Consider the following 19,248-nt stretch of genomic DNA (forward strand, 5'->3'; position numbering starts at 1 on the left):
ATTTAAAAGGACTATCCAGACAAAAGAGGTTCTCTCTTCTCTTGGAAAAGGCCAGGGGCAATTACCACATGTGTACTCAGACAAGACAAGGAGTGTTTGATCCTAACCTCAAACCAATGCACCTAACAGCTTGGATAATAGAATTTAACATCATTTAGGAATTTTTTGAGGAAATGCAACAGGTATTAAGCCACTCCTTTTTGGAATTTACTTTTCTGAAGTCAATGCCAATGTCAATAGCCTCTGACTGACTAAATTTGCAGATGATTGCAAATTAGGAGCTATAATTGAATCGCCCACCAACACAAATCTTCTCCAGGAAGGGCTAATACTGGTGTCAGAGCCATGGACTAGAACTAAATGCCAAGAAATGCATAACAGTATCCTTCAGGAAGTCATCCACCCCTGGTAACTATCATATTGACAACAACCCCCTAAGTGTTCACCCAGTAGTCAGGGACTTGGGGACACACATAGTAATCTAGCCTTTGACCATCACGTTTCTACAGTAGTGAGGAAACCATTCTATGCTGTGCAACTTATAAACAAAGGTATGGCATCTAGGTCCAATGAAGTAATTGTTCCACTGTATTCAGCATTCATCAGATCAGTCAATGAGTACAATGCTCCCTTTGATATGCACCTAACCAGACATATCTAACAACTGGGATGTCCACAGGGGTTCCTCTCCAAAAGAACATAGGGTATAAGCAACATGTCCTGTGCAGACTACCTCAGGGCCTTATCCCTGTATTCTGTCTCCTACAGGCTGTTCAGAGGAGATCTATACTTAGCATAAAATGCATTGTCAGACCCCATTCTGATGGACCTCCTGCATATCCATAAAACAAACAGCACCAATATTATCCATTCTAAAGACTTAAACCTTGCCTGTAATATAAATAGGACCTGCTGGAGAGACAGGTATGTATCCCAGAGACTACCCTTTTTCTGGAAAAGTCTCCCCATCCATCTGAAGTATAGTTCCTCCTTAACCCATTTCAAGTGTAACTTGAACAGTTGAATAGGGAACAGGAAATTCATCCCTGGTTTGGCACATATGTCTCTAATGGACACAGGCAGCCTGGAAATGGTTCATCCCAGGCCCCTGTTTGCAAATGCTTCACCTTCTAAGCCCCTTATCAAGGGTACCAGAATGTGTCAGAGATTTGGGATGCATGGCAAGGCTTAAAAAGGCCCTTGTGGTCATTAGCCTAGTAAACACATATGAACCCATGGAAGGAAACCTGCTAGTAGAATATTTATTTTTATTTTTTTGTCCTTTGTTGACTGCTTTAGTTATACTAGGTTAATAGCCTCTTTTTAGGGGAGACCCAAGAAGGTATTTATACTACAAGGAGAAATTTGGACAGGGCATCAGGCAACTTCCCCTATTTTGATAGGTGCAATGGGAACATTTACATCCACCTGAGTTACCACCAATTCAAGTAGATGGGGCCTTGGTTTAACATCTCATTCAAAGGGTGACACACACAGGAGTGTAGCACCTCCCTTCTGCTGCACTGCAGTATCAGTAGGCAATCTACCCGCTGGGGGAATAGAAACTACAACCTTCTGCACCAACAGTAAATCTGCTACCTTTTGTACCACTGACACTACTCATAAATAGAGAAGGTTTTTTAGGGGGTGCCAAGACAGGAACCAGCACAAATCCAGGGCTAGTGTTTCTCTGTTTCTACATTACTTGTGTAAGTTGCTTTTTTCTAGCCTGACTTACTCCTCTATCACTGTTCATTTGCCAGCCATTTCAGCATGTGTGCTCACAGATCCCCCTCATTCAATACAATTTTACGTGAAAAGATTTTTGAAAGGGTGTTGCATACCAAGCCCCCTAGAAAATAGGTGTCTTCTCCTTTGGATCTTAATTTTGTGTTGGAAAAACTAACTAACTAATTCCTTCAGGTGGAAATGACCTGGTGTCTGCACTAACTGACTTGAAAAAATTCACCAGAATGTTAAACTTAAAGTTGTTGTTTGGTCAATCATCTGTAGTAGAAAGAGGCTTTAAGCGCCTCAGTACTTTTATACCTATTGCTGTACCAATAGTGAAGGCTTTTCATGATTTGTGTGAAGTACAAATTAGGCAATTGTATGAGAGTAGTAATAAGAGTAAAAGGAATGAGTACAACTTGACACTGGATGAGTTTAAAGCATTTAAAGATCTGTGCTCCTGTAAAGAAATAATAATTAAACAAGCTGATAAGGGAGGGGTAGTGGTGCTCATGGAACGTGACAAATACTTAGATACTATGTCCTGTTTGCTGGAGGATACTACTGCTTTTAAACGCATCACTGGCATGGATGTCAAAATGTATATCGTATGTTAATATGGTCATCTATGACTTACAGCTGCAGGGTCAGATAGATCTTGATTTATTTAATTATTTAACAGGTTCCTTGTCCTGTGACACCCCGCCTATATGGAATACCCAAGATCCATAAGTCAATCATGGATCCACCTATGAGACCCATCGTCTCAGGAGCAGGTTGGGTGACCGAACCCCTGTCAGTTTATTTACATGGTCAGTTACAACCTTTTTTGAATAATTGTGATTCAGTTCTACGTGACACATTTGATTTTTTACAGAAGTTACGAGTAAGCTATGACACTGAGAAGGAACAAATGATGAATAATGAGTATTATTTGGTAACTCTGGACATTGTCTCTCTTTTCACGGTCATACCGAATGATGATGGGATTGACCTTTTGAGAGATTTTTTTACTTCATGTCCAAACCCTGATTATGGTAAAATAGAAATGTGGTGTAGCCTTCTAGATGTGGTTTTAAAGAATAATGTTTTCCTCTTTAATGAACTTACGTACCTTCAGCTCACTGGTGTGGCTATGGATACTTCCATAGCCAACACCTATGCTAACCTAGTGCTCTACCAGTGGGAAAGTAAGCATATTTTGAGTGATCTAAACCCTTATAGACAACATATTAGATTTTTCCAACGTTTTGTAGACGATTGTTTCCTACTTTGGAAGGGCAGCTTGGATATATTGAACATGTTTTTGGACTATTTGAATAGAGCTTCTTCCTTTCTAAAGTTTAAAATGAGCTGTTCCAAGACTGAAATTGTGTTTTTGGATGTAGAAGTTATATTTAAGGATGGACATATGAATACTAAGTCACATAGAAAGGATGTGTGTGCTGGTAGATACACCCACTTTCATAGCATGCATGCACCACACATCTTTAAAGGTATTGTGAGGTCCCAGTTAGGAAGGTTGAGTAGGCTTAACACTGATGACTGCTGTTTTGAGTTACAATTAAAGGATATGTTAGCGGATTTTTCTGCTAGTGGATATGATAATGTCCTACTCTCTGTGGAGAAAGATAAGGTGATGCAGGAGAGGAAGACTATGTTTGCTCCTACCTTCCTATCTGACCCACTGGAGTCAGATGCCTTACCTATGAATAGTATGAATGTGCGTATGGACGTGACTAGATATGTAACTGCATATAGTCTTACAACACCATCCATAAAGCAAATAATATTTAAGAACTGGTTGATACTAATGGCTTCAAATGAACTAAAGGCCTTATTGGGTGATAGACCTTTATTTGCCTATAGGAACATGAGAACTTTAAAAAATTCATTATGTTATAAGGATTTTTCTACCAACATTGTGAAAACGCTTTCCTCTAAGTATGGTACATGTAAATGCCACAATTGTTCATACTGTGGAGATATTTTTGACACAGGGAGTGACCTTTTTGTTCATCCAGTAACAGGAAAAACTTTTAAATTTTATGTTTCAGCTACTTGTCACACAACACATATAGTGTATTTGGCTACCTGTGTGTTATGCAAATCTTTTATGTAGGCAAAACCACTGTAGGTTGAAAGAGAGGATTACAGAGCATAAGTCTGAAATTAGAAGATGTGTCAAACAAATGCTTTATATAAGCATATGTTAGATTGTGGACAAGATCATGTTTTTAAATTCAGGGTTATTGACATTGTTTTCCCCTCCCAAGAGGTGGTGATATAAATAACTTCTTAGAAATTAAAGAATATGAGTGGATTTTAAGGTTTGCTGGTGACCGTTCTCCTGGCTTGAATAGTATGCTGAGCCTTAAACCAATTTTGGTTAAGCTCAGTAGATTGAATTTATAATTATGTATATTGTTTCTACAATATGAATTTTATAATATGAATTTTATGTGTAACTTTGATTATTAATCATATTAGCAAGCTGAATTTTAAATTATTTAAATTTTTGTTATGTACTATAGAATCATTGCTATCTGTGTTGTTTTAACTTTGCCTTATTGAGTGATACTTATGGTCATGTGATTTTTGGGCTGCTAACCACATGACTACTTTGGGCCTGTATATAAGATGAAAGAAATTTTATAAGTTTGTAGTATTGAAGAAGGATTATGTCTGAAAGCTCTGCTGTGTTTTGTCATTAAAGTGTTTTTTCCTTTTGGATTGTCTGCTAACCCTTGCTCCCTCCCAGCTTCAGAACAGTCAGTCACAACAGATACCTCCGACTTTGCTTGTGAAAAAAGTGAAGGGTCTTTGGAACACAAAAATACAGAAAAAAACACATAAGCATAAAAGAAACGTTGGCGCTTATAAATGCTCTCAACTTTCTCAATCATCTATGGTCCCCAGGGCCTCTACTAGTGTTTACAGACAACACCACAGTGATATGAAACAAAAATAAATGGGTGGAACTAGATCTTATCTTCTGTGCAAACTAGCTATGGTAGGCTGGGATACAGATTTTCAGCATCATTTCATTCTACAGGCATCTTACATACCATCAGAGCAAAACTGTGTGGCAGACAAGCTCAGCAGGACTAGGGCAGACTCTCACAAATGGAAATTGAATCTGGGGGTCTTGTACAAATTGATCTGGCTGTGGGGAACACCTCAAATAGATTTTTTGCCTCCATTCACAATAATCAGTAGGAAAATGTTTGCTCCAGGACGCCATGCAAGAAAACCTGGAACACAGCTTTTTCCTTTTCCTTTAACAGCAATATACTTGTATGCTTTTCTACCCCTTCTACTAATATCAAGGGTCATTCAGAAGATTCAAAAGGACTATCCAGACAAAAGAGGTTCTCTCTTCTCTTGGAAAAGGCCAGGGGCAATTACCACATGTGTACTCAGACAAGACAAGGAGTGTTTGATCCTAACCTCAAACCAATGCACCTAACAGCTTGGATAATAGAATTTTAACATCATTTAGGAATTTTTTGAGGAAATGCAACAGGTATTAAGCCACTCCTTTTTGGCATTTACTTTTCTGAAGTCAATGCCAATGTCAATAGCCTCTGACTGACTAAATTTGCAGATGATTGCAAATTAGGAACTATAATTGAATCGCCCACCAACACAAATCTTCTCCAGGAAGGGCTAATACTGGTGTCAGAGCCATGGACTAGAACTAAATGCCAAGAAACGCATAACAGTATCCTTCAGGAAGTCATCCACCCCTGGTAACTATCATATTGACAACAAACCCCTAAGTGTTCACCCAGTAGTCAGGGACTTGGGGACACACATAGTAATCTAGCCTTTGACCATCACGTTTCTACAGTAGTGAGGAAACCATTCTATGCTGTGCAGCTTATAAACAAAGGTATGGCATCTAGGTCCAATGAAGTAATTGTTCCACTGTATTCAGCATTCATCAGATCAGTCAATGAGTACAATGCTCCCTTTGATATGCACCTAACCAGACATATCTAACAACTGGGATGTCCACAGGGGTTCCTCTCCAAAAGAACATAGGGTATAAGCAACATGTCCTGTGCAGACTACCTCAGGGCCTTATCCCTGTATTCTGTCTCCTACAGGCTGTTCAGAGGAGATCTATACTTAGCATAAAATGCATTGTCAGACCCCATTCTGATGGACCTCCTGCATATCCGCAAAACAAACAGCACCAATATTATCCATTCTAAAGACTTAAACCTTGCCTGTAATATAAATAGGACCTGCTGGAGAGACAGGTATGTATCCCAGAGACTACCCTTTTTCTGGAAAAGTCTCCCCATCCATCTGAAGTATAGTTCCTCCTTAACCCATTTCAAGTGTAACTTGAACAGTTGAATAGGGAACAGGAAATTCATCCCTGGTTTGGCACATATGTCTCTAATGGACACAGGCAGCCTGGAAATGGTTCATCCCAGGCCCCTGTTTGCAAATGCTTCACCTTCTAAGCCCCTTATCAAGGGTACCAGAATGTGTCAGAGATTTGGGATGCATGGCAAGGCTTAAAAAGGCCCCTGTGGTCATTAGCCTAGTAAACACATATGAACCTATGGAAGGAAACCTGCTAGTAGAATATTTATTTTTATTTTTTTGTCCTTTGTTGACTGCTTTAGTTATACTAGGTTAATAGCCTCTTTTTAGGGGAGACCCAAGAAGGTATTTATACTACAAGGAGAAATTTGGACAGGGCATTAGGCAACTTCCCCTATTTTGATAGGTGCAATGGGAACATTTACATCCACCTGAGTTACCACCAATTCAAGTAGATGGGGCCTTGGTTTAACATCTCATTCAAAGGGTGACACACACAGGAGTGTAGCACCTCCCTTCTGCTGCACTGCAGTATCAGTAGGCAATCTACCCGCTGGGGGAATAGAAACTACAACCTTCTGCACCAACAGTAAATCTGCTACCTTTTGTACCACTGACACTACTCATAAATAGAGAAGGTTTTTTTAGGGGGTGCCAAGACAGGAACCAGCACAAATCCAGGGCTAGTGTTTCTCTGTTTCTACATTATTTGTGTAAGTTGCTTTTTTCTAGCCTGACTTACTCCCCTATCACTGTTCATTTGCCAGCCATTTCAGCATGTGTGCTCACAGATCCCCCTCATTCAATACAATTTTACGTGAAAAGATTTTTGAAAGGGTGTTGCATACCAAGCCCCCTAGAAAATAGGTGTCTTCTCCTTTGGATCTTAATTTTGTGTTGGAAAAACTAACTTTTGCTCCATTTGAATCAGCTCATTAGGCTGACTTCAGTTTCTTAACATGGAAAACAGTTTTACTGATTGCTCTGACCTCTGCAAGAAGAGTATCTGAGTTGCAAGCTAGTATGGTGGGTCAACCCCATTTCATTCTCATGTAATATTGGAGTTGGTATATATAACAAGCAGGGTTGAAGGGGGACTTACCCCCCTACAGAGGCTGCAGTTAGGTTTTGAGTGCTTTCATTAGCTTTTATTTACTATAGTCAAACTTCATCAGAAGACTACCTGTAAGGCATGCACAACTGTTTTTTAGAAAGTTTGGAGAGTTTAAGGGAGGTGCATTTTACTGGTTCCTCCCTTTGCCTGTTCCATTTTTGGTAATATTTAATGTTGAGGGTGCTGTTAAGCCCAGGGGGTGTGTCAGCCATGAATGCAATTTGCCAGGTCAATTCTCGCACTTCTAGGGCTGTGTTTGTGTCTCCACTAAACGTGGTGACATGTTCCAGGATAAGAACTTTGAAAGTGCCATTGGGGCAGCAACTGGTGTGGTGTTTTGCTATAGCATTCATTTGGTCCATGTGTCTGACGGCTAATAGGTGCTCTTTAATGTGGTCACTGAATTTGCAGGTAGTTTTGCCTATGTAGAAGGCTTTGCATAGAGAGCATGTACTGAGGTATGTTACAGTCGTGCTGTTGCAGTTGCCTTTTTGTCGAAAGGTAATCAGTATATTTTTATTGCTGCTGTAGTTTAGGTAAAAATGGCTACCTGTCTGAATAGGTTTACAGCAGCAGCACTTTCCACAGGGGTAGGTACAGGGAGTACCTATGGGGGTCTGTGGTAGATTTTCTGGGTGAAAATCTAATAGTGTTTTTAAGGACTTAATTTTTTTGTAGCAAAATTTCAGTTCTTTACCAAGCATTTTGCAGATGCCTGGGTTGCTGCAGATGATGCTCCAGTACTGGGTAAGTGTGTTCCTAATGGCCTCTACATCTACGGTAATGGGCAGAGGGAATCTAGGCAGGTTCTATTTGTCTATGGTAGAGGGTCTGTTGGTAAACCCATATTTTAATATAGGAAGGTGCCTGATATGTCGGTCTTCCGATACTTGGTTGCAGCAATTGGCTATTAGTTGCGTTGGGTAGTGCCTGTCTTTGAAGAGACTGCTGAGATGTGTGTGTGTGTGTGTGTGTGTGTGTGTGTGTGTGTGTGTGTGTGTATATATATATATATATATATATATATATATATATATATATATATATTATATGTATATGTAACAAAATAACGAAAACTCTATGTATTCTTTCCATCAACTTACATGAACAGAGTGCTTATCTCTGAGATCATAAATGTATACATATGTATATATATATATATATATATATATAGATATAAGCCCCTATCAGATGATCGAGTTTTCAGAAACTCAAAATTCATATGGTCGAGACCATATGACTGAGTTTCCAAAAACTCAAAGGTTTTGAATGGAGATTGCAGTACAGTGCGGAATAGGAAATTTACCCTTTTCCTCACTGTAATGCAATCTCAGAGTTGGTATATTTAATTTGCAGGGGTGTGGGGGTGCAGGAGGGTTTGCCCCCCTGCAAAAATGTAAAAAAAATGTTAGATTTTTTTTTTTGGATGCTTGAGTTTTCGGAAACTCGATGATAGTGTTTCAACCATATGAATTTCGAGTTACTGAAAAGTTAGTCATCTGACAGGGATCCATTTATATCTATCTATAAATATGTATATATTTACTCTCTCTCTCTCTCTCTTTATATATATATATATATATATATATATATATATATATATATATATAGATATATATATATATATATATAGATATATATATATATATATATATATATCCACACACACACACACACACGTTTTTATATGAGTAGGTGTAAAATATTTAGAGAAGCGTGCACACACACACAGCTTTTGAGCTGCAGTTGTTGATCCTCAGAGTACATGAACTTATAGCTTTCTTAAACATTTTCATTTCACCAAATCTACCTGGTATCCGATTTTGCCTTTAGATGATGGGAAACAAATGTGAACTGTTTGGGTGTTTCATAGCATTACATTTTGAGTAAAAGTGGTTTCTGATAGGGCAATACTGCATAGTTCTTTTCAGAACTGCGTAGTTGATTCTATGCAGATGTTCACTGGCCTCTTACATTATAACAGTGATAATAAAAAAAACACATATTCCATAATAGGTCCTGCAGCCTTAATACAGATATTTTCCATGATGTTAATAGCCATTTAGTGAATTCAAAGATGCGTGGGATGGTGTACTTTATACCATCCAGTACAACATTTGTTAAATCTTCACTTTTCTTGCCAGTGTCTAGCCACCAAATAAAGTCATGAGCAAGGTACTTCATTTCATAATTCTCTTGGAAAGATTTACAACTCTTCCCATAGACAATGAAATTCCTTAACATAAAAAATTATCCTTTTCAGCTGAATAGCAGTATTAAACCTGGTTGAATTTAAAAAGGGAAATCATAAATTAATCCCTGCAAAGCTCTGAAGGCTCATCTAGATCATCAAAGATGGATTTTCTAGAAGAGCAAAACGTAGGCCTACAAGTCAGTGAAGCATTGTTTACTAAAACGTTTTGAAAGCTCCATAACATAGCTGTGCAGTTCTGCTGTGCATTGGTGTAGTACTGCTGTGTTCTGTTTGTCATAATATAAAACCTACTATAAACTGGCAGTGGTATGTTATATATGGGGTCAGACTTTAAAAGAGTGCAAGAAATTAAAGTACTTTTGCAACATTAGCGGAGTCGTAGTGATCTAACTAAAGCAGAAAGAGACGTATCATAACTGCCCTTGTTGTCTAAGATAGTGACAATCTCATCTCTTACGAATGATATGTGGAGCTTTAGCAGTAAATGCTCTCCTCTGAAGACATCGTCTCTCTATTTCTGTTGAATGGTACAAAGCAGTGTGCACATATATACGTATCACTTTGATAGAATGGAAAGCATGTCAGTCTCACTTCTCAGTATTATTCGGCTTGCATAGCAGTTACTGAGCTGTGAAGCAAAAGCAAAACCAGAGAGATGGTGAAAATTGTGGCGGCTTTAGTTCTCATTCACAGTTTCTTGGAGATCCCAGTGTAAACATTTGTTAGAAATTTCACATGAGGTCAGCAAAACTGTCAAGCACTGATTCTCTCAGCAAGTTGAATGTTGAAGGAATATCACTGAGCTAAAACAGAATGGCATTAAATATACTGATCCCAAGGATATTGCCAATATCCTAACAGATCGATTCAGTGCCAACTTCTCCCCCCTCTCACCCCCTAAATGGCCCATCTCAATACTGGAAGATTGCCAAATTCTGGTAATAACGGCCACAGAGGTAAAAAATGCACTCTCCAAAGCCAAGAATACAGCATCCATGGGACCAGATGACATCCCGGGCTGTGTACTACATGAACTACAATATGAACTGGCACCTCACCTAAGTGTCATGTTTAATCATAGCCTCACCTCAGGTTTCGTGCCCACTCTGTGGCGCACAGCTACAGTTATCCCACTCCACAAGGGGGATCCACCTTGGATCCCGGAAACTACCGTCCCATCAGTCTGACAAGCCTTATCTGCAAGGCCATGGAGCATATTATCATGGAACTTATAAACAAAGACATTGGCAACCTTCAAACACTGGACCCCACCCAGTTTGGGTTTGTGAAGGGCCGATCTTGTCTCCTGAACTTGATTGACTTCTTCGAATCAGTCTCCAGAGCCATGGACAAGGGTAAGGTGGTCCAGACAGCCTATCTAGACCTTGCCAAGGCCTTTGACACCATCCCCCACTCTGGAATCATAGATAAACTTAGTAAGCTGGGCATTAATCCCTACGTCACCCAATGGGTTGCTAACTGGCTTACTGATAGAACCCACACTGTAAAAGTAGCCGACTCCAAATCCAGCTCCAGACAAGTGACAAGTGGAGTACCTCAGGGTTCAGTCCTGGGACCGGTCTTGTTTGGCATCTACTTCTCTGAAGTACAGGCCAACACTAAGGGACTCTGGATAACAAAGTTTGCAGATGACTGCAAACTGGGAGCCATTATTGAATCCCCAAATGATGTGGATACTCTACAAAAGGGCCTTACAGAAACAGATGCTTGGTGCCAGAGCCATGGGCTCAAGCTTAATGCCAAGAAATGTATAGTTATCCCTTTGGGAAAAACATGTATCCGTGAATTACCATATAGGTGGCAGTACACTAAACACTGAAAGTTTGATAAGAGACTTAGGGACACAGGTGGACAGTGGTCTCACCTTCGATAACCACATCGCCACAACAGTCAGGAAATCCTTCTATGTGGCACACCTCATCACTAAGGGCTTTTCATCCAGAAAATGGAGGTCATTGTCCCACTGTACTCATCCCTCATTAGACCCATTATAGAATACAATGCCCGTTTGGTATGTACCTCTCAAGACATCTGCAACAACTGGAAAGGCCACAGAAATACCTCACTAAAAGAATCACAGGCCTAAAGCAGATGCCCTACGCTGACTGCCTTAAAAACTCCAGCTATACTCTGTTGCATATCGTCTACTCAGAGGCGATCTTTGCTTAACATACAAGGCCATGTCAAACCCAGAGCTGTTGGACATGCTACACTTAAAGAAATCCCAATCCCTCAGAGCCACATGCTCCAGGGATCTAAACCTTGTCATCACAATAAACAAAACATGCTGGAGGGATAGGTTCCTGACCCAGAGACTCCCCAGACTCTGGAATAGATTGCCCATGCATGTCAAGCAGAGTGCCTCTTTGGTCCTCTTCAAAAGGAACCTTGACGATTGGATGGGAGAAAGGAAATTCACCCCGGGGATCACGTCAGTCGCCCTGCTAGACAGGGGTCCAGGGAAGTAAATAGTGTGGGAAGAAATAGCCAGGGAATTGTTATGGCTAGGCTTGTATAGGCCCTAGGGCTGATAGCCTAGTACCAACCTATGAACCTATGAATGCCAGTACAAGGAGTTGCTTAATCTTAAATTGTTACAGTGGTGAGACCCCGTACTCTTTGCCTTAGTCTCTGTTGTGTAGCTGGCACTGAACAGTGTGTGACAGTGGAATTTAGCAGCCTTTCACGCTGCTGCTGCTCAGGAAGCTGGAAGACACTGCACTGAAAGCTTGCCATTTCAAATGAGGTATAATGCAGGTGAGGTTCAGGTCAAATTCCATGGCAGCTGTTAGCTCATTTAGTTTGTGATACTGTGTATCTCTTCAGATTTATGACTCAATCACATACGAAGGGTATAGACACTTTTCCTGGCTGTACTGCTGATATGAACATAGAGAATGTACCACGGCCTGCACACTTTGCACCTGGCTGTGGATGTGTCATGCACAGTCCAGAACTCACAATGTAACAAGTCCAGGAGATTTTGATCTTTTGACTTGGAACAACTCAATATCAGACACTTTCACAGGTGTCCTAAGAAGAAGTATCCACACTTGCAGGAAAGGTCTGTTGTAGAATTGTGTTGAGTTGGAAGACTGTTTACTTGACATCAGAGAATGCATCTTTTGTACTTCTGATATATGGTCTGCTTAAAAGATTATGCATTACACAATGCTTGAACATCCTCAAATTCTTATTCTCACTACAGTCTGTTGAAAGTCCCGCGGTGGTGGTACTGCAGTAGCGTTGTCGCCTCACAGTAAGATGCTGTCCGGTTCGATTCTCAGCTAGAGCGTCTTCTGCGTGGAGATATGCGTGAATGGGCGTACCTTCATTGAAGATTGTGCATCAGGGCTGGTAACTCGGCATATAAAAATCAACTACCAATCATTTGCAGACCGGAGTTCTGCTGTGGTGACCCCTAACCGGGAAAAGCCGAAAGACACAACAACTACAGTCTGTTGAATAATCTAGCCAGGGGGTTGGCTGCTACTTGTAGCTTTCTCCTCCTGGTTCTTCAACAAGTCATAGACTATTGCATCAACCCCACAGTGTGCTGCATACCTTTCAGGAATTTCTACCCTGCTACAAGTCAAATTGTTATGTCACATCTCTTGCAGTTTTTGATCTGTTGTAAATGCAGCACTTTCTCATTCTAAGTGTTTGAGGTACCTGCCATTAATCCATGTTCCTTAATGGAACTCATTTTGTATGGCTGCCTAGCCTCATCCATGGTTCCATTGTGCTTGCATCACTCACACATTGATTTTTGTCTGTAGAATTGGACACTGTTTACATGTATTTTAAGTTTATATCTACAGGCGTGTATGTGTGCTGACAAGACTGTGCAGGCCAGTAGCTTCTGTGGAAGTCAGGACCCTACCTTTACCCCCATGAAATATATATTACTAGGTAAGTTTATTTAGGTGGTCTGCAGTATCCCAATCTGTTATTAAAATGTTGTCAAGGTATAATTACAAACTGGAAATATTATGGAGGACTTGATCCGTTGCCTTTTTCCAAATATCTGAGAAAGGCATCACTCCATAAAGATGAGAAAGTTATACTGAAACAAGCCTTTTATGTCTTATGTCTGTGTGTAAGATTATGCAAATTAAATCGTAATTTATTCCCCATGCCAAGCTGGAATGCAAAATTCTTTTAGCTCAGGATTGTAGATATTGCACAATACATAATGCTTGGCTGATAGCAATTTGAAATCTCTATTCATAGGTTCATAGGTGTGTACTAGGCTAATGGCCCTGGAGCCTTTACAAGCCTAGCCCACAGGATTACACTGGAATCGTGCCACCCGACCTTAGTTCCCAGTGCTTCTGTCGAGTAGAGCAACTGGAGTGATCCCAGGGGTGAATTTTCTATTTCCCATCCACTCATCAAGATTTCTCTTGAAGAGGGCCAGTAAGGTGCTCTGTTTGACATGTATGGGAAGTCTATTCCATAGCATGGGCAGTCGCTCGGTTATGAACCTGTCCCTCCAGCATGTTCTGTTGATTGTGGTAATGAGGCTGAGGTCTCTGGAGTGTGTGGTGCGCAGGGATTGGGATTTCTTTAGATGTAGCATTTCTAACAGAGCTGAGTCAAACATGGCTTTGTAAGTCAAGCAGAGATCTCCTCTAAGTAGGTGATATTAGACAGAGAATAGTTGGAGCTTTTTGAGTCTGTCCATATAGGGACAAGTGTTTAAGGCCGAGGATCCTCTTTGTGAGGTACTTTTGCGGCCTCTCCAGTTGTTGCAGGTGTCTAGTGAGGTACATGCCAAATGGGGCATTGTATTCAATGATTGGTCTAATGAGGGAAGAGTAGAGGGAGACAATGATTCTCTTTCTTCCAGGTTGCAAAACTCTTAGTAATGAGATGTGTCACATAGAAGGACTTTCTGACCACAGTGGCAATGTGGTGGTCAAAAGAGAGGTTGCTGTCAACCTATGTTCCCACATCTCTTATAAGGCCTTCTGTGTTCAGTGGACTACCATCAATATGGTAATTCATGGGAACTGGGTTTTTCCCAAAGGAGATGATGACACATTTTTTGCCATTGAGCTTAAGGCCATGGTTCTGACACCAGTCGTTGGTCTCAGTGAGGCCTTTCTATAGGATGTCAACATCACTTGGAGAGTTAATAATAGCTCCCAACTTGCAATTGCCTGTAAACTTTGTCAGCCAGAGTCCCTTCGTGTTGGCCTGGACTTCAGAGAAGTAGATACCAAACAGGAGAGGACCCAGGACCGAACCCTGTGGGACTCCACTCATGACTGGTCAGCAGTCTGACTTGTAGTCAGCTGTTTTCGCACTGTGGGTTCTATCTGTGAGTCAGTCTGCAACCCACCTAGTGATATATGGGTTGATGTCTAGCTTAGTGAGTTTTTCTATGACTCCTGGTATCAAAGGCCTTAGCCAGATCAAGGTAGGCTGTATGAACCACCTTCCCTTCATCCACAGCTCTGGTGACTGACTCAAAGAAGTTGACCAAGTTGAGCAGGCATGACCTACCCTTCACAAAGCCAAACTGTGTGGGATCCAGAGTTGGAAATTCCCTATATCCTTGTTTATTAGGTCCATGATGATGCGTTCCATAGCTTTGCATATCAGACTTGTCAGACTAATGGGGCGATAGTTCCCAGGGTCTGTAGTCGCTCCTCCTTTGTGGAGAGGGATGACTGTAGCAGTGCACCATTCGATAGGGACAAAGCCTGAGGTGAGGCTGTGATTAAACAGGGCACACAGGTGCGGTGCCAGTTCACTCTCTAGTTCATGTAGAACACAGTCAGCGATATTGTCAGGTCCCATAGAAGCTGTATTCTTGGCCTTGGACAGTGCTGTTTTAACCTGTGCAGCAGTAATACTGGGTGCCTGACAATCTACTGGTATTGTGATTGGTCCTTTGGGGGGGGAGGGGTAAAGTTGGCACTGAATCTGTCAGCCAGTATATTGGCAATATCTGTTGGCTCAGTATAGGAGGTACCATTGTGCAGTACCTCAGAGCAAATCTGGGTATTGCCGTGAAGAGATTCTTTACATAACTACAGAAGGCCTTGTGGTTGTCTTTACTATCTGCTGCAATTCTGTTTTCATAGTTAGCTTTAGAGGATTTGATGAGGGATCTCAACTTTTTGTTGAGGCTGATAACGGAGTTTTTCCAGTCTTGGGACTTCACTGTATTCTACATCAGTTTCCTCCTTCTGTTGTAGAGTGTTTTTGGCAGAGACCACCAGATTGGTTTCCTTTTTTTCGAGGAGAGCATCTTGGTTCTATTGAGTATAGCAATATCCATGCATTTGTGTACGTGTTCGTACAGTGCATTGGTATATGATTCTGTGGTCATGCAACTATTCTCCATTTGCATGGGTGCCATGAAATTATCCACCTCTGTTTTTAGGAGCCCAAAGTTAGCTTTGGAGAAGGTTTTCATGGTGGTTACCTTTGCAGGATGGAAGGGATGTGGATTTCCAAGGTGATTAGTTTGTAGTTGGATCTAACCAGGCAGGAGTTGACTATTGGTGTAGAGCAACGGTCGCCCATGTTAGTAATGACCAGGTCAAGGATGCTGCTACCTTTAGTGGGGGTAAGAACGAGCTGGTCCAGGGCACTGGCATTAATGAATTCCAGGAAACATTGGGCAAGTGTATTGGTACATGAGTAGTTTTACCAGTTAATGGAGGGATAGTTGGACGTTACCCGGTATGAAAGTGTTAGGTTGGACCCTAACATTCTCCAGGGTGCTTAGGAATGTGGAGTATGAGTCTTGGGCATGGTTGGGGACCTACAGCAGGCTATGACCTGAATCGATGTCTTACCCAATGTTAGCTGCACCTGAAGTATCTCTGATGCATTATGTTGGGCTACCAGTCTGGAGGTGTGTGCATCCTTTATGAATTTGGAAACACCACTGCCTCTGGAGCTTCGGTCCAAGTTCTGGGGCCGAAAGGTGTGGAATGAATTATAGCCTGGTAGTGCAGGGGTGCTTTCTGCTGCCTTGAATATATACAATTTTCATATTTTTTTTTAACCCAGGAAGTATGGGAGTGGCCACCACACTCCTTTGCACTTTGGGTAATATTCCAGCATTTTCTATTGTTTTAATTCCACGTTTGGGCCTCATACATTTGGCCTTGTACAAGCCTTGCAAAAGATGAGTGACACTTTGATTTAGCTCATTACATACCTTTATACCTTTCAGGATTCCTGTTTATTTGCCAAAAACATGCTTGGAAACTGTCACCAGCTTGAAAAAAAGTTCATTTTTAACTTATTCAAGGTTTTATAATTAATCGTTGTGGTGCTTTATGGCTCCAATGCCTGATAACTATTAACCCGTCAGTCTTAAACCCATTTGTCTCATGCCTTCTTCTGGATGAGATGAAGTCCAAATGTATGTTACCATTATCCAGTTAATCAGAAAAGTTGTTTGTTCATTTCTCTGCCTTGTCTGTCTGCTTTTCCTAGGGTTGGGGGCATCCTTGTCCAGTTAGCTTAGGGCCCCAAAATGGGGCCATCTGGGTGTTTCAGGATAGACTACTTAATTTTCTAACTGGTCTCCATGCCACTGAATTACCTGATCAGGCCACCCACAAGACTGAATCAATAATGATGCAGACCTGGAAGGGTCAAATTCTTGTTATGCCATTACCCACCCTTTGTAGCTAATTTGTGCACTCACATCAATGAAGGGCCTTGCAAAACCTCACCCTGGCATGTACAACAGAAGCTTCCCACGGTGACTTGTCAAAGTGAACAGAAGTGACAATTACCTTGTATCTACTCACTCTAAAGGCTAGTATTGCACCAGTCAGAGTGGGTGAGTCAGCCCTGGCCCCTCATTCCAAATGACCTACCCTCTCCTTGTTGGCTCCTCCAGCATACATGCCACTAGTCAAACCCGGGTATTGGGGTCACAGTCAGGGCTTTAACCCTGTATGTTAAGCACTTTTAACAGCATTCTTTATTTATTTGTCTAAAGATCATCAGATTACCTGTACCTGATATTACTTTGGCCTATTTCCTGCACCTTGCTGGGAAGGCATGTGGTCTCCATCCCTTGAACACAAACGTCCTTGATCTGGGATGCAGCTCCCTCTCTACACATGCACACAAACATGTTAAGAGTGCTTGGTGGGCTCTGGTAGGTGTTAGTTTCACTATTTAACTACGATTTACACTGTGGCTTACAGGAAAGGATGTGCACAACTAGTTTTACATGCCCTTTCCTACATGTTTGTACATTTATAAAATTGATATTAATAACTAATTTTTATCTTTAAATTCCCCTAATTTATCATGCCTGAGTTTGATATGTTGCATGCACCCAGCAGCATAGAGTTTGAAGTACTAATGTATGCACACTGTACAGTATGCACTGCCTCTATATTGTGAGTTACACTCATACCTCTCAACTGTAGAGATTTTCACAGAATGTCCAGATTTTTGCCTCATATTTTTCTTCTTTTTCCTCATAAAATTGTGGTTTTCTGGCAAATCATCTGCAAAGTCAGAAAATAATGAGAGACATTTGAGTTTCTGACTTCATATCCTTCAGAAAATTCATGCTGGTGCAAAACCTGTTATTTTATCCACTTTCCAAGTTTGGAAGAGCAATATTTAAAAAGTGTCCCTATGTTTTGGCCTTTGTCCACCCATTATTTATGGCTTTGTCCAGATTTCTTGATCTAAGAGGTTGAGAGGTATGGTACACTAATAGCTACTCAAAGTGCAATCACAGCTATTGTGGAGTATTTGACATATTATAATGTTCCAAGGAAACGTATAAACTGCTTTCTCTGCCATCACATGTTGTACCATCTGGAAATGTCCTATTTATTTATCCTTGAATAATGTTCTTTTTTTCAGTAGTTGGCATCTCTCGATCCCCACTCTGTACTGCTGTCACCTATGATGTCTGGCCTTGACTTCTTTCTAGCCTACTTCCCTCACAGTGCTTCTCCAGGTCCTACTATATTTAAATTCTCACACTCATACCTCATGTTCCATTTTACTGACTATAGCTTTTACCCCCTTATGCCTCTAATTTTTTTCTAACATTTCCTTCTATTTCCTATTACAAAAGCTGTTGCCTGAACCAATGTGCTCCTCAACAAACCTGCATTTCTTGGATCCAAATAGTGTTTTCAACTAAACATACAATTACTCTTTGCAGTCAAACCCCACATGTTGAATCTTTCAGACGGCTATGTTGAATTCATTGTTTTTCACTGGAGTCACCTTTTGTATGTCTTAAATCTTATATGTCTTAAAAACTACTCAGTGTAACTATAGACAAACACCTCAAGTTCGACATCCATATTCAGCAAAATATAAAGAAAACCTACCCAAAACTAGGTTTGCTATACAGGAACAACCACTTTTCTACTTCTACCAGGCATACTCTGGCCTCCTCTTACCTCCTTCCCTCCCTTCTGTATGGTGCCCCACTACTAAATAACCTATCCTCTTCCATCACTTCCAAACTTGAAAGCTGTTATAACAAAATTTCTAAATTTGCCACCAAAGCCAAACATTCCAAACATCACTGTATTACCCTCCAATCCCTCAATTGGTTAGAATTCACGAATTACCTGGACTTCCTCCAGCTCACTACAGCACATAGACTAATATTTAATCCAACAAATGCCCAACTCTAAGCAACATCCTTCCCCCATACACCCCAAACAGAACTTTCAGATCTCAACACCAAAACTTGATTACTATCCACAAACCTAAACTTCCTCCTGGACAACTTCTCCTCTCCTTCTCCTTAGGTAAGGAACTCTCTCCCTTCCACACTAAGCACAATGTCAAATACAAACAACTT

At 40.9% G+C, this 19,248-nt stretch overlaps 1 protein-coding gene across 1 annotated transcript in view; it reads right to left on the reverse strand.

Moving 5' to 3' along the window:
• Positions 1-19,248, reverse strand: part of LOC122810354 (fatty acyl-CoA hydrolase precursor, medium chain-like) — a 336,843-nt gene that overhangs the window by 183,983 nt on the left and 133,612 nt on the right. The window lies entirely within an intron of this gene.

The sequence above is a fragment of the Protopterus annectens genome, chromosome 8.part1 (genome assembly GCF_019279795.1).
Source record: "Protopterus annectens isolate FY-2018-M chromosome 8.part1, PAN1.0, whole genome shotgun sequence".
NCBI lineage: Eukaryota > Metazoa > Chordata > Ceratodontiformes > Protopteridae > Protopterus > Protopterus annectens.